This window comes from Prunus dulcis, chromosome 1 (genome assembly GCF_902201215.1).
Source record: "Prunus dulcis chromosome 1, ALMONDv2, whole genome shotgun sequence".
In the NCBI taxonomy this organism is placed as follows: domain Eukaryota; kingdom Viridiplantae; phylum Streptophyta; class Magnoliopsida; order Rosales; family Rosaceae; genus Prunus; species Prunus dulcis.
In genome coordinates, this window is record NC_047650.1 from 21196437 (window position 1) to 21210167 (window position 13731).

A 13731-nucleotide genomic window follows, 5' to 3' on the forward strand; every position below is an offset into this window, starting at 1 on the left:
GATGAAATTTTTTCATATGTGGAAAAAAATTCATGCCGAATTTTGTGAAAAAATTCCGGGGTCTACTCATACGGAGATGGCATTATCTAGTAGGTGGAAAATTCTCAATAAAGAGTTGGGAAAATGGAGAGATGCCCTAGCAAAAGCGATGGACAACTATAGAAGCGGGGAAAATCGTACTAACGAGGTAAGTATTTTATAATTTTTGTTTTATTAAGTTTAATCTCCTAATATATATATTTTGTTAATATTGCTTGCATTTTAAATATTTTGTTAATATTTCTTGCTTGCATATTTCTTGCAATATCAATATGTTGTTAATATTTCTTCTTGCATTTCTTGCATTATCAATATTTTGTTAATATTTCTTGCATTTTAAATATTTTGTTAATATTTCTTGCATTTTAAATATTTTGTTAATATTTCTTGCATTTTCAATATGTTGTTAATATTTCTTGCATTTTCAATATGTTGTTAATATTTCTTGCATTTCCAATTGTTTCTTAATTTTCTTGCACTTCTAATTTATTTGTAAGGTTAATTGCATTTCCATTATTATTATTTTTGTTACTTGCATATCCAATATATTTTAAATATTTATTGCATTTCCATTTTTTTTGTTAAATAGATGATTCAAGCACAAATGTGGTTCGGTGCAACCGGGGGTGGCAAAAAAAGTTTCAACCATCATGAATGTTGGGAGGTGGTGAAATATTGCAAACGCTTCATAATTATTCCGACGGGTCCCGCCGTTGTGTTAAACGAGACGCCACTCCGTGATTCAATGACATCGGATTCACCTCTCGATTCCCCTATGAGTCAAGACTCACCCATCGAAAAGGAGCCGAGGCCCATTGGCCGAAAGGCCGCGAAGGCAAAGAAAGCGGGTAATTCAAGCAATAATAATTCAAAATTTTTGGAGGAAATTGCAAGGCAAAACGGCATAAGAATTGAAATGGAGCAAGAAACGCCAGGATAACGAGTTGGCCCTTCAAGCTGAGTATGCACGAGAAAGGGAGTATTTGCGCAAAAAAGATATGGACAAGACGGATCGGGAAACCATGGCGATGGATACAAGTCATATGTCCCCTGAAACAAAACAATTTTGGAAGCTAGAACGAAGGGATGTTATGAGAAGAAGACTTTTCCGGGATGATGGGCCTAGCAACACGGATTGGTTAAATGATGGAAACCATTAAATTAGTTAGCATACCTTTTATGTATTTGTATTTTTCATGTTTTCTATTAAAGTTGTTGTAATTCATGTATTTTATTTTAGTAGTAGTAATTTTTAATGACTTGTATTAGATTTCTTTATTTAATAAACAAAGCATTCAATAAATTACCTTTTTATTCAACATATTCCATACTTCAAACAAAACAAAATTAAAATAAAAAAAAACTACAAACAAGGCACAATAATAATAACAAACCACAACCAAACCATAATAAATAAAAATACAACACAACCTAACAATAACTAAATAAAACATAACCAAAGCATCTATGCTCTATCATTCATCTTCATTGCCTTTCACCACCCATAGATGCTCCATCAAGTGAACTTGACGCATTTCATGAATATACGAAGATTGCATCTCTGTATATTGATCTATCATTCGGGTCATCAAATGACCATCCCTCACCAACGGTTCCGGCTCAAACGGTTCTCCACTTGGCCCCATGGGCCTTTCATAAATCCGTGTCAAGGCCGTGTTCATTGGATCCGGTTCGTAGACCTCTAAAGCATCATAATCGTACTCATCCTCCACAATCATATTATGGAGGATGATGCAAGTCATCATAATGCTTCTGAGGATCTCCTCATCAAACATACGGGCCGCACCTCGAATAATCAACCACCGAGCTTGAAGGATGCCAAAACACCTTTCAACATCTTTCATGTATCCTTTTGATAGGTAGCAAATAATTTTTGCTTCTGGGATCGGGGATTCGGAATGGATTTGACAAAAGTGGTCCACCTCGGGTAGATGCCGTCAGCTAGATAATACCCCGTCTGGTACACTGTATTGTTGACTTGATAGGTGATATTGGGGCCCTGGCCTCTCAATACATCGTTGAAGACCGGGGATTGACCCAGCACGTTGAGGTCATTTTGGGATCCTGCAACTCCAAAGAAGGCATGCCAAACCCATGTGTCAAAGCCAGCAACGGCTTCAAGGATGATACTTTTTTGGCCTTTTCTATTTCCGTAATCACCTTGCCAGGCAGTTGGGCAATTCTTCCATTGCCAGTGCATGCAGTCAATGCTACCAATCATTCCTGGAAATCCTCGAGCTTCGGCTTTTTGTAGAAGCCGTTGGAGGTCCCTGGGAGTAGGTCTACGCAGGTAGTCCCTAGTGTACAGAGTTTCAACAGCTTGACAAAATCTTACCAAAGCCTCCAACGTAGTGGACTTCCCCATCCGGGCAATCTCATCCACCTGATCAGCAGATGCTCCATACGCCAACATTCGTATAACAGCTGTAAGCTTTTGCTCCGGAAGAAACCCCAAAACCCCAGTAGCATCACACTTTTGAACAAAGTATGCATCATAATTGTAAATATCATGCATGACTTTATTGAACAAATGAGGTTGCATTCTAAATCGCCTTTGAAAATCAACATCAGAGTACAAAGAAGTTGGAATAAAATAATCTTCCAAAAGATTCTTACCCCGAGAATGCCTATGTCTTTCACATTCCGGTGGCGGCCAACTTGTGAACCACGACGGCGATATTGGTTCTCTTCATCTTGCAAAGCCACTGCTATGAGAACTTGTTCATCGACTTGTCTCTGCAACTTATTGATTTCATATGCTCTACGGTTTCTCTCATTTGTTTCTCGCTCTTGCCTCTCCAAGCATCTCCTAAAATCTTCCATTGAGAATGAATGAAGTATGAATTCTAAACTCTGAGAAATGAAAATATAGAAAGATATGGTGTGAGCTGAGCCTCTGGTTTTATAGAAAATTTTGGCAAGATAGACATGCCACGTGGCTTGATTTGATTGGAGGAAAATCTTATCTGAAATTTGAAATTCATCCGCAATTTGAACCCTAATTTGTATGAAATTTGAATTTTGAAATTCATCCGAAATTTGAACCCAAATTTATCTGATATTTGAATTTTGAAATTCATTCGAAATTTGAACTCAAAAATTTATCTAAAATTTGAATTTTGAAATTCATCCGAAATTTGAATCCAAAAATCTTATCCATAAATTTTATCCGATTATGAATAGTCTTGACACGTAGGAACCCGAAAATTTTATCTGAAAATATTATCCAAATTAATTATTTTCATTAAAAAATTTGTGAAAAAAAACAAAAAAATGAATAGTAATTGCCCTTAGCCATGACAATGGGTGGAAACACAAAATACTATTTGCAAGGGCAACCACTATTCACATGAATAGTGGTTGCCCTAACTCCCCCCTTGCCATGGCTAAGGGCAAATGGGTGGAGTTGCTCTTACAACAAAATACCAGAAGTAACTTGGATTCCTAAAAGCAACTGCAGATAAAGTCTCTACCAAAAAGTTTCTACAAATGACAAAGTTAATCTTTGAAATTATCTTGTATTGCATGTACATTCATTGTAGTTAAATTTGTCACTAACATAAGTTTTTTTTATTTATGAAATAATCAATTTTTAGATGAACAATCATCAAAAAAGTGATTTTGTGAAAACAATTTAAAACCTCACGGGATATTTGTATAATTTTTAAAACCTCATGGAGTTTTGTAAAAACACCGAAAACCTCACGGAGTTTGTAAAAACACTAAAAATCTCATAGAGTGTTACTGTAAATAACTCTTTATAGTTTCCGCTCTATCAAAGAATATATTGTTAAAATATGAAATATATGTTGTATTAACCTCTTAGTGTAATAACCATTCATTATATCAGCAAGAAAAAAATCTTTTTTCATATCTTTTTTATGCTTTCTTTTCTTCCTTCCTTCTTCTGATTCATTGAATCTTAATATGTGCTAAGTTCAAATCTCATTTACATGAGTTTGTTGTATTATTAGATACTTATTGCCAGAGAAGTTGAGAATAAATTGCCCTCATTACGTTAACTTATTTTTAGTCAGTGCAATTTAAATAAGAGGATAATTAGCACTTGACAAGAAACATGGAGGCCATTGGATTGAAGACCTCAAGCCTTGGGCCTAAAGACAGTAAGCCCTACACACTTTTCTTTTTGGTAATTAAATGAATTTATAACCAAGAAGGGCAAGCCCCAAGAACAAACAACAAGGTCAAAAGACCAACCCATAACAAACAAAAGAGGACAGTCCATCGAAAAGACAGACACCTCCAAAAATAAAATAAAAAACAGAAAACCCTAAAGGCAGCTAGTTAATGGAAACATTCCAGTCCTCCATAAGGAAGGCATTGGCAAGAGAAGTTTTAAATCCAATAGAACAAACCTACTCCTAACAGAATGAAGTAGACAGAAGCAGCAAGACAAAGTCTCTTGACAACGGATCTCGCCGATTTTCCTTTCCACGAAGAAGAGGCCCAAGGAATTAACAGATGCCAAGAATGAGGAATGCCCACCACTCTATACTTACGAATAATTTGACGCCAAATAGCTTCAGAATAGGAACAATTAAAGAAAAGATGATCAATGGACTCGGGAGGGCAATGACAGAGCGGACAAGACGTCACAACAAGAGGACGATAAGCAGCAATTCTTTCAAGGGTAGGTAACTTCCCCTTGATGGCCATCCACATAATAAAACTCATTCTATGTTTTGGTTAAACCAAAGCAAGGACATTGCAGATACCATTGGTTGAAACCCAGAGAAAATCCCAAGCAGAAGCAGGAAAAAAAGGCCATTAGACGCAGGCACCCAGCGAACCACATCCAAATTAAAAGAATTCGCAGCATATTATGCATCATCACTCTAACATGAATTAACTGATCATCTGCACTCAAGAGAGGCCATGCCCAATTAGAGTTACTCACAGTAGAACTAACCAAAGCATCAGTCTCTAACCCAAAAGAGGAAATAGTCTCTTGATGTTGGATATTTGTGTTTAAAAATATTGTGGGGATGGCTTACAGAAGAAGTGTTTAAGAAGGAATGATAATGATAGGATGAAAGATGCTTCAAGGCGTGTATGTATACACTCTTTTTCAGACTCTATTTGCCCTAATTACTTCTGTGCAAAGAGGTTAAGCAAATAAGCCCTATGGATACAATGAAGCTTAGCCTAATAGCTATATGTTGTCAATGTTTTGCACAACCGAAGATAACCCCAAACACACTCAAGAATATAACAAGGACACTCAAGAATATCTAGAAGCTATTGTCTAGAAGGTTTTTACTTTGTGAAATATGATGGAGAGAAGTTATGATAGAAATAGGATTGAAAGTAAGTTCGTTTTGCAGAGAATTCTCCTCTATTTATAGAGATATATATGTCATTTCTGAATTGGTGTAACCCTTAATTCAAAAATCATATTTCTCTTGGATTGCACCTCTTAATCAAGAGGTACTACTTCAAAGAGATCACATCTCTTCATATAATAGAGTGTCTTTATATTTGAATTGTGTATATATATGAAGTGTTTCTAACGTTCATATATCTAATCCAAACACTTAGGCACCAAGAGACACATTTAAACACTCAAAAGGTACTTCAAAATTGCATCCCATACATGAGGTGACCGGTTGTTTTTTCTTCGGACGACCAGTCGTTTTATACAGAGACCAAAACTAGAATTTCCTGCCTGAAACGACCGGTTGCTTTTTCTTTCTTTGAATATTTTCAACAATCCTCCACCATTTTCAAAGAAATAAAAAACAACACTTAAGTATAACTTTTAAAAGGATTTGAAAACACGTTTAGAAAGTTTCTTGAGTAATTCCTTGAAAGACTTTGTGAATAAACTAAGATGTCCTGTGGACTTGAATCTTAGGTTAGTGAAAACATATCAAAGTTAATCAAGTAATGCTAAATAGATAAACTTTGAACTTGCATTCTTATTGTGATTAACTGGATACATCTTACACACAATTCTTTAATCACTTGTGTGTTTAATTGACTGACACGTGAATTAGCCTTGTGTCTATACCCACTTTCATGAGTGCTTTAGTGACAAGTCCTAAGTCGCATAGAAGGCGGCACCACCCTCTACACTCATATAGGTAAACATGTAGTTCCCTTGTAAATAAGTACTTTCAATCATGTCTATTAAAAGTAAATACTCACCTACTTCTTTATCATACAGTTACCAAGCACTTTTAACCTTGTATGGAAAATATATTAATAGTGTTCTCCTTTTTCTTAAAACATTTAGTGCTTGCAACCACTACATATGATGTATTTTGCTCATTGAACTCAGAACATGATGTTTCATCAAGTGTTGAGTTGAGTTTCCAACATTGGGGATTTAATAAATTGGACTTTAACACCATCTCATTGATGTTCCACATCAAACCTTCGTAAGTTTAACTTACTTACAAAATCAAATTCTAATATATATGAAATTCTTAATTTAGGGGGGTGTATTCAATTAAGTTTTTAAAAGAGTTTAAAAGTTTGGGTGTATTCAATTAAGATTTTAAAAGAGTTTGTAAAAGTTTGGGTGTATTCAATTCAGATTTCAATTGATATAGAGAAGAATAATGGTTAGAAAACTTCCTAGACGACGGTGAATTCCCATAGTCTATTGCCCTTTTTGTAGTAGTGAATGTCAACACTGATCAATGTCTTGTGTTCGAATCCCCCTATATCGCTTGTATAAAATTTTTTTTTTTTTTTTTTTAAAAACTAAAAAATATATATATATATATAAAATTTTATTTGCTCATTATATGTCTATGTGCCCATATTAATTTATTGACTAATTAACCTTTTGGTGAATTAGGATTTATTTAGTGCGGTGGGCAATGGCTGAGCTATTACGCAACCCTGAAAAGCTGTCAAAAGCTCAAGAGGAGCTGAAGCAAGTCATTGGCAAAGGAAAATCAGTGCAGGAATCAGACATCACTCGGCTCCCTTACTTACAAGCCGTAATCAAAGAGACCTTCTGGCTGCACCCAGTTGCCCCACTTCTTCTCCCTCGCAGAGCCTAAGCAGACATAGAAATCTGCGGTTACATTGTACCAAAGGGTGCACAAGTGTTGGCCAACGCATGGGCCATTGGCAGAGACCCTAACATTTGGGACAACCCTACCTCATTTATCCCTGAAAGGTTTTTGTTTTTGGATATCGACGTTACCGGCCATAACTTTGAACTTATTCCGTTTGGTGGTGGGAGGAGAATATGTCCTGGATTGCCTTTTGCGATGAGAATGTTGAATTTGATGTTGGGTGCACTTATTAACTCGTTTGATAATTGGAAACTTGAAGATGGAGTTGTGCCGAAAAAATGAACATGGAAGAGAAGTTTGGCATCACTTTACAGATGGCTCACCCTCTAATAGCTGTGCCCATCAAGTATTAGGAGAACCAAACCTAGCTAGCTATGGTTTCTACAATAAATGGATTTATGTTTTTATTAGGGAGTTATAATAGTATTTCAGTTACAATAATTAATCTTATTAATGACAAGAAATGGTCAATTGTCAGTTATGTTGTTATTAGGCTATAACTCCATATTTATGTTTATGATAATGGCTTGCTCTAATTGTAGATTTTTCCCTACAAACTTGTGTGTGTGTATATATATATATATATATATATATATTATAATGATCAGATGAATTACTAAGGATATATTATAATGATCAGATGAATTACTAAGGAAAAATCAGTTTCTACATGGTATCAGAGCTAATGGCTAATGCCGATTAGCGATTCTCCAGTTGCCAACATTGAGAGTCGTTGGCGCTCCTCACCCGTAAGGATGTGTGTTTATGTATTGTGCTTTTTCCTCTCCTCTTCTCAAAGATGAGCATATTTTTTTCTTTCCACCTTAGCTGTAGCCACACCTTTCTTTTACCATTGCAACCTTTTCTTCTGTTAGCCCGTTATTATTATGTTTCAAAATTTTGGTGTTACTTGCTTTACTAGGCTTAGATCTCATACCCACGTATTTCTTCACAACACATCACAGGAAGATGAATTTAGAAACTGTAGATCATTGCTCTGAACATTTGTTCACTACACATCCCCTTCAATATGATGGTAGATTGACCTTGCGAAGGCTATATCTAAAGGAAAAGCAAACAGAGCCATGCCACTAGAACACAGATTTTTGTTTTGTAAATTTTTTATTAAGTTATTCGGTGTTGATTTTTCAATTTAAAAAATGTGTTTGGAAATCTTGTTGGCTCAATCACTTTTCTTTCTTTGTTTCTACTCTTCTACAAAATTTTTTTTTGGGGGGGGGGGGGGGGGGCGCGCTACTAGGGCTTGGCCCAAATTTAATGGGCTTCGGCCGGTCTGGGTCGGGCCAAGCTTTAAAGAGGAGAGAGAAAATATCGAGCCGGGTCGGGTTTTTTTAGAAAATTCAAAGTCCAAGCCCAACCCATAAGTCGGGCTTAAGAAAGTCTATTGGACTGGGCCGGGCTAAGCCCAACGGGCCAGGCCTAAATGAGACCTACTTCATTTAAAAAAAATCATAAACTTAATCATAAGGGCATTTTAGTCCAAATTTGATATTAAACTCACTTAATTCCAATATTTTCACATCAAACCAAATTCATAAAACACCCAATAAAGTCACACAACTTTAAGATTTTCCACAAAAATAATAAAACCAAGTATTATTTTTGAGGTTATTACATAATTAGATCATAATACGTTTTAAGAAATAATTAAAAAAAATAATAAGTATCAAAAAAAGTATTTTTTTAAAGGATGGTATGAATAAATATGCAAATATTTGGTGATATGTTCAAGAAAAACATGATTATATTTGGTGACACGATTATGTTTCATGATATGATTATATTTGGTGATGTGATATGTTGTTCATCTATATATATATATATATAATTGTTGAATTAATAATTGACACAAATTAATGTGCTAATCATCCAATTATAAACTAGGAATGAGTAAAGAAAATTAAATGAAATGAAACAAATTATATATGTGATTTAAGTGATATAATCCTAAACCTAAACTCTTATTTATACATAATTATATATGTACGTGGGCCTAACGGGCCGGGCTTCAGACACCCAAGCCCAAGCATAGCCCGGCCCAAGGCCGGCAGTGCCATCTCAAAGCCTATAACGGGCCGGGCTGGCCCTCATCGGCCCATGAACCCGCGGGCCAAATGATGAGGCCTACGCGCTACTTTGGCAATGGGTGAGAACTGGTGTTAGAAAAGGGATGGAAAAGTCGTGGAAAAATTAGGTTGGTTTTATTTTTTATTTTTTTCCTATTAGTTTTATATATTTTTATATTTATAGTGAATTGGGCTAAAAAAATGGGCTCGAATTTTGGGGTTCCCAAGCAGCCCAAAACTTCCACTTTTTGACTCATCAATGGGCCATGTGAATGCTCGTAACCATCCATACCACAACCCACTCATCAAGCCCTGGGCATTTGCGTGGCTTGGGCCCACTTAAGCTTGTAGCGTGGCTAGGTGCAAAATAATGGTTTTCCGCTTGGCATTGCCTGTCGATTGGCATGCTCGTGCTCAAATTTTATTGTTTTTTAAATGGCTTTGGTCGAGTCAAAACGACGCTTAACGGGATAACATTTAGCATGGGTTCATAGAGCCAGTACATTTTACGGGCTTGCTACGACCTTTTTACTTGGCGTGTTGCGTATTTGCTTGGCGTGGCACATGGATTGCAACTCACATGAGAGTGTACAATGAACTTTCGCGTGCCCACATGGGGGTTTCTTCTCAGTAAGGTGTCGCACTGGGCAAGGAATATATTTGGGCCTACTCTCAGATTTTTTTGGGCCTCAACACACTCAAGATTCTGTGTTTGAATCTCACCCACCCAATATCGATCGCTTTTATTAAAAATAAAAAAATAAAAAATAGAGACTATGTCGTGTATATATCTCAATCATTCATTAAGTTTGAATCTCAATAACAATTGGTTGTTGTAAGAACGTCCAGCATAATTAACTATGAAATAGTTTTTTCTTTGAGGAAGGTTTATTGGGGTGCATAGAGTAATTGGAGTGCCTTGGCTTTATGGGGCTCCTGCCATTTTTGACAATAGGGCTACTAATTATATTGGCCGTGTTTGTGTTTAAATAGCTTGAGAAAATTTGAAGTTTCACGCCCACAAAGAGAATTCTTACAAGATTTGATGACCTTAAACAGTGGCGGATCCAGGAATTTTGCTTGCAAGGGTCAACATCTTACAGGTGCAGCTCCTTAACCCTATGTCTGTGTTGGCGGAGCTATGTTTAGATCCAGAGAAAATGGGAATAAAGATGCTATTTTATTTATGAGTTTGAAGAGATAGATTTAGATCGAGAGAAATGGAAAGGAAGAAAATTGGTGGAGCTAGGGTTTTTCTCTCATTATTTTCTTTTATAGACGTCCATTATGACCCTTGAGCTTCACATTGTGGCATTGTGGCTTTTCTCTCTGTGATTTCTACTTCGTGTTTTTGGGCTTTCCACCTTAAGCTACACACCCATGGTTTTCTCTGTCTTTTAAAATTTTTAGAGACTTAGACCTGGATTGATTGTTGAATGACAATGAACATATTTTTAATTACTTGAAAAATAAATGAACATATTTTTGAGTTAGAGACTTAGACCGTTTGACCCCCAAAAAAAAAAAAAAAAATCCTTGGACCAACCCGTGGATTTGGCCTACTTTTCTTTATTATTTTTTTAGTTTTTTGTTGCTACAATTACATGCCCATCAGTTAGTGCTTAGCGTTGCATCAGTATCTGGCCTACCATTTTTATTTTTTGAGTTTTTGCTTAGTCTAGTACATGCCCATCACTTTGCTTAGTCTAGGACTTGGTTCCAGAGCTCCTTCGCGTTGACAGCAACCACCTCATCAAGCTCACGACCTCCAGCCACAAGCAGCAAGTTGCTGCTTTCCACAACCACCACCAAATGAGACACTCTTCTTCTTCTTCCTTCTCATCCCTCCTCTCAATCTCCTAGCCTCGAAAGCCCAGCACTTATAGTCCCACCCAGCTGCACACAGGTTGCCCCTTTGGGGCATTTCGTCGAACACTTTGCAAGGGTCAAGTTTGGCTGCTCTAATGGAGGATTTCAGAGCTTGCAGGGGTCAATTGACCACTCTTGCTCCTCTGTGGATCCGCCCCTGACCTTAAACATGGTGCAAGTTAAAAGAACAGTAGGGTTGGTGGTCCTTTGATTTCTACCCGGCGGCTGTCGATTTTTTATATATTTATCTGTTGTTTCATCCTTGGTTATATTAGCCGCGGGCTTCTTTCTTTTCTCTGCAATTCCGTCTTAATTTTTGTCATGCATGACAAAATTGACCTTAAATTGTTTGGTGCTTTCGATAAAAAAACAGTTTATTCAATGCACGTTCTCAACACGTCTTTTTCCTTTGTCCATAAACTACTACATTTTACTATTTGCGCGACGAATAAAAAAGCGTCGCGCAGCCATTGCGCGACGAGGACAAACCTTTCGTCGCGCAATACTGTGCGACGGGTAAACCATCGTTGCACCAACGATATGGAGACGAAACACATGTTCGTCGCGTAAACTTTGCGCGACGAATACAATTCGGCGCACATACCTTTGCGCGACGAAAGTAATTGGGCGACGACAAATATATCGTCGCGCATAACGGGTTCGGGAGACGCAGATGTCCGCCGCAGAACCATTCGCGCGATGAGAAATCTTTCGTCGCTCATATATTTGCGCGACGAAATTATTCGTCGCTCATATATTTGCGCGACGAAATTATTCGTCGCGCAAAACGTGCTTGCGAGACGTATGTTTTCGTCGCGCAAGAATTACAAAAAATAAAAAAATTTATTTTTTAATTTTTTTGTTACACGCGGGTTTGCGCGACGAAATGGTGCCGTCGTGCAAACCTAATTGTACAATTTTTTTTTTTTTTTTTTTTGTATTTTGTATTTTAAATAAAATTGATTTTTTTTTATTGATTAAACAATGAAATTGCAATAAAAATAAATTAGAATAAAATATTGTTATAAAATAAAATAAATGTATTACAAATAAAATAAATGTTTATGATGAAAATAAATACACTAATGAAATAATGCATCAAAATCAACCGAGTCGTCGCCAATATGCGGGTCAGAGGTCTGGGCGTCAACCGGGGCAGTGGTCTGGGGGGGATGCTCGAGAGGGACGGGCTCGGAGGTCGGCTCATCAAAATGCGGGACGGGAATGCCGGATTGTGCGAGGGACTGCAGAATGGCCGACAACTTGTTCTCAAGAGTGACCATATGTGCTGTCAAAGCAGTGACCTGATGTGAAGACTGCACCGATGAACGAGGTCTAGGTTCCCTCCGCCGGGCATTCCCCATCCCTCGACAATATGTCCCCGGCCTCCTCCCGAGAGTCTGATCCAACGTCTCCGTCAAGATCTGAAATCCAGCATCCTGGGGAGGAGCCACAGACTCGATCGGAGTCTCGGGAGGAAGCTGGGAGGCGGACTCCTGAAGAACCAACTGGCTCCTCTCCACCATCGTCGTCTGTTGAACATAACATAAAATATAAATTAAAACATGCATACAAATTGAATGCGTAACATAAGAATTAAAATTAAATAATACTTACATGAAGGGACTCGGCCAATTCATTTCCGGGTCGAACATAAACGTCACCAAAGACGCCGATCTCTGGGAACTTGGACCCCTCCTAAATTGAACAAGAGAAGAAAAATATTAGTATGAAAAAAATAAATTAATAAAAATGACATTAAAAATGAAATACAAATTTTGTGATTATTACCCGACGCCGTGCATCCATCCTATACGAAAAGGGTCTGGAGCCCGAATGGTGGAGAAGGGTCTTCTTCTTCCTATTACCCTTATTCACTTGGGCTTTATTCTGTTATACAAAAAATGAAACGTATTAGTTAAAATATAAAAAAATTAAATAATAATGAAATATAAAAATAAAATAAACATTAATAAGTAATAAGTAATAATTAAACAAATATAATTAAAAAATACCGCAAATTCGGGCGCTTGAAAATGAGCGCAGAGCCACTCCCAGCTATCCTCCAGCCCCTCAAGTTCCTTCGGGCAACCCTCCTGAAGAGCGACTTGCGGATCATCATAGGCCTGAAAATGGTGGTGCAAGTCGCTCTTCCACTGCTTGTACCTCTCAGCGAAGAGTCTGTTGACGTACGTCAACGACTCTTCGCCGAGATCCTCCAAGTTATAGTTCGTCTGCAATCAATTAATTAGATACGTTAAGTAATAGAAATATACACAATTTTAAAGAAAAATAATGAAAATGTAAGGTACATACCGAAAACTGGCCGCGAACCTCCGCCTTGATCTCGTCAGGCATGACCCTCCAAGACTTCCATTGCATCGGGCAATGGGTCCGCACGACGGGGCCAATGTCGTGGGCCAAGGAGCTATGCAACTCCGCCGTCGGTGCAGCCCGATGGCGCTCGTCGTATCCGATGCTAATACGACTGTTGGTCACCCGGGTGACCTTCGCCGTCTTCAGCTGACGACACGGTCCTCGGGTGTTCTTCTTCGCTGCAAAGAAATAAGGTATTAATGTTAAATAAAAAAAAATTGTCAAATTTCAATATAAAATTAACAATACAAAAGTGTAGTTATACCTGGCTGTGATCCCGAGGCACC

The 13731-nt window shown here is 37.5% G+C and overlaps 1 pseudogene; it reads left to right on the forward strand.

Annotated features, from left to right (window-relative positions):
- The first annotated feature begins 6725 nt into the window (after positions 1–6725).
- The window catches only part of LOC117616240, an 8857-nt pseudogene continuing 1851 nt past the window's right edge, over positions 6726–13731 (forward strand).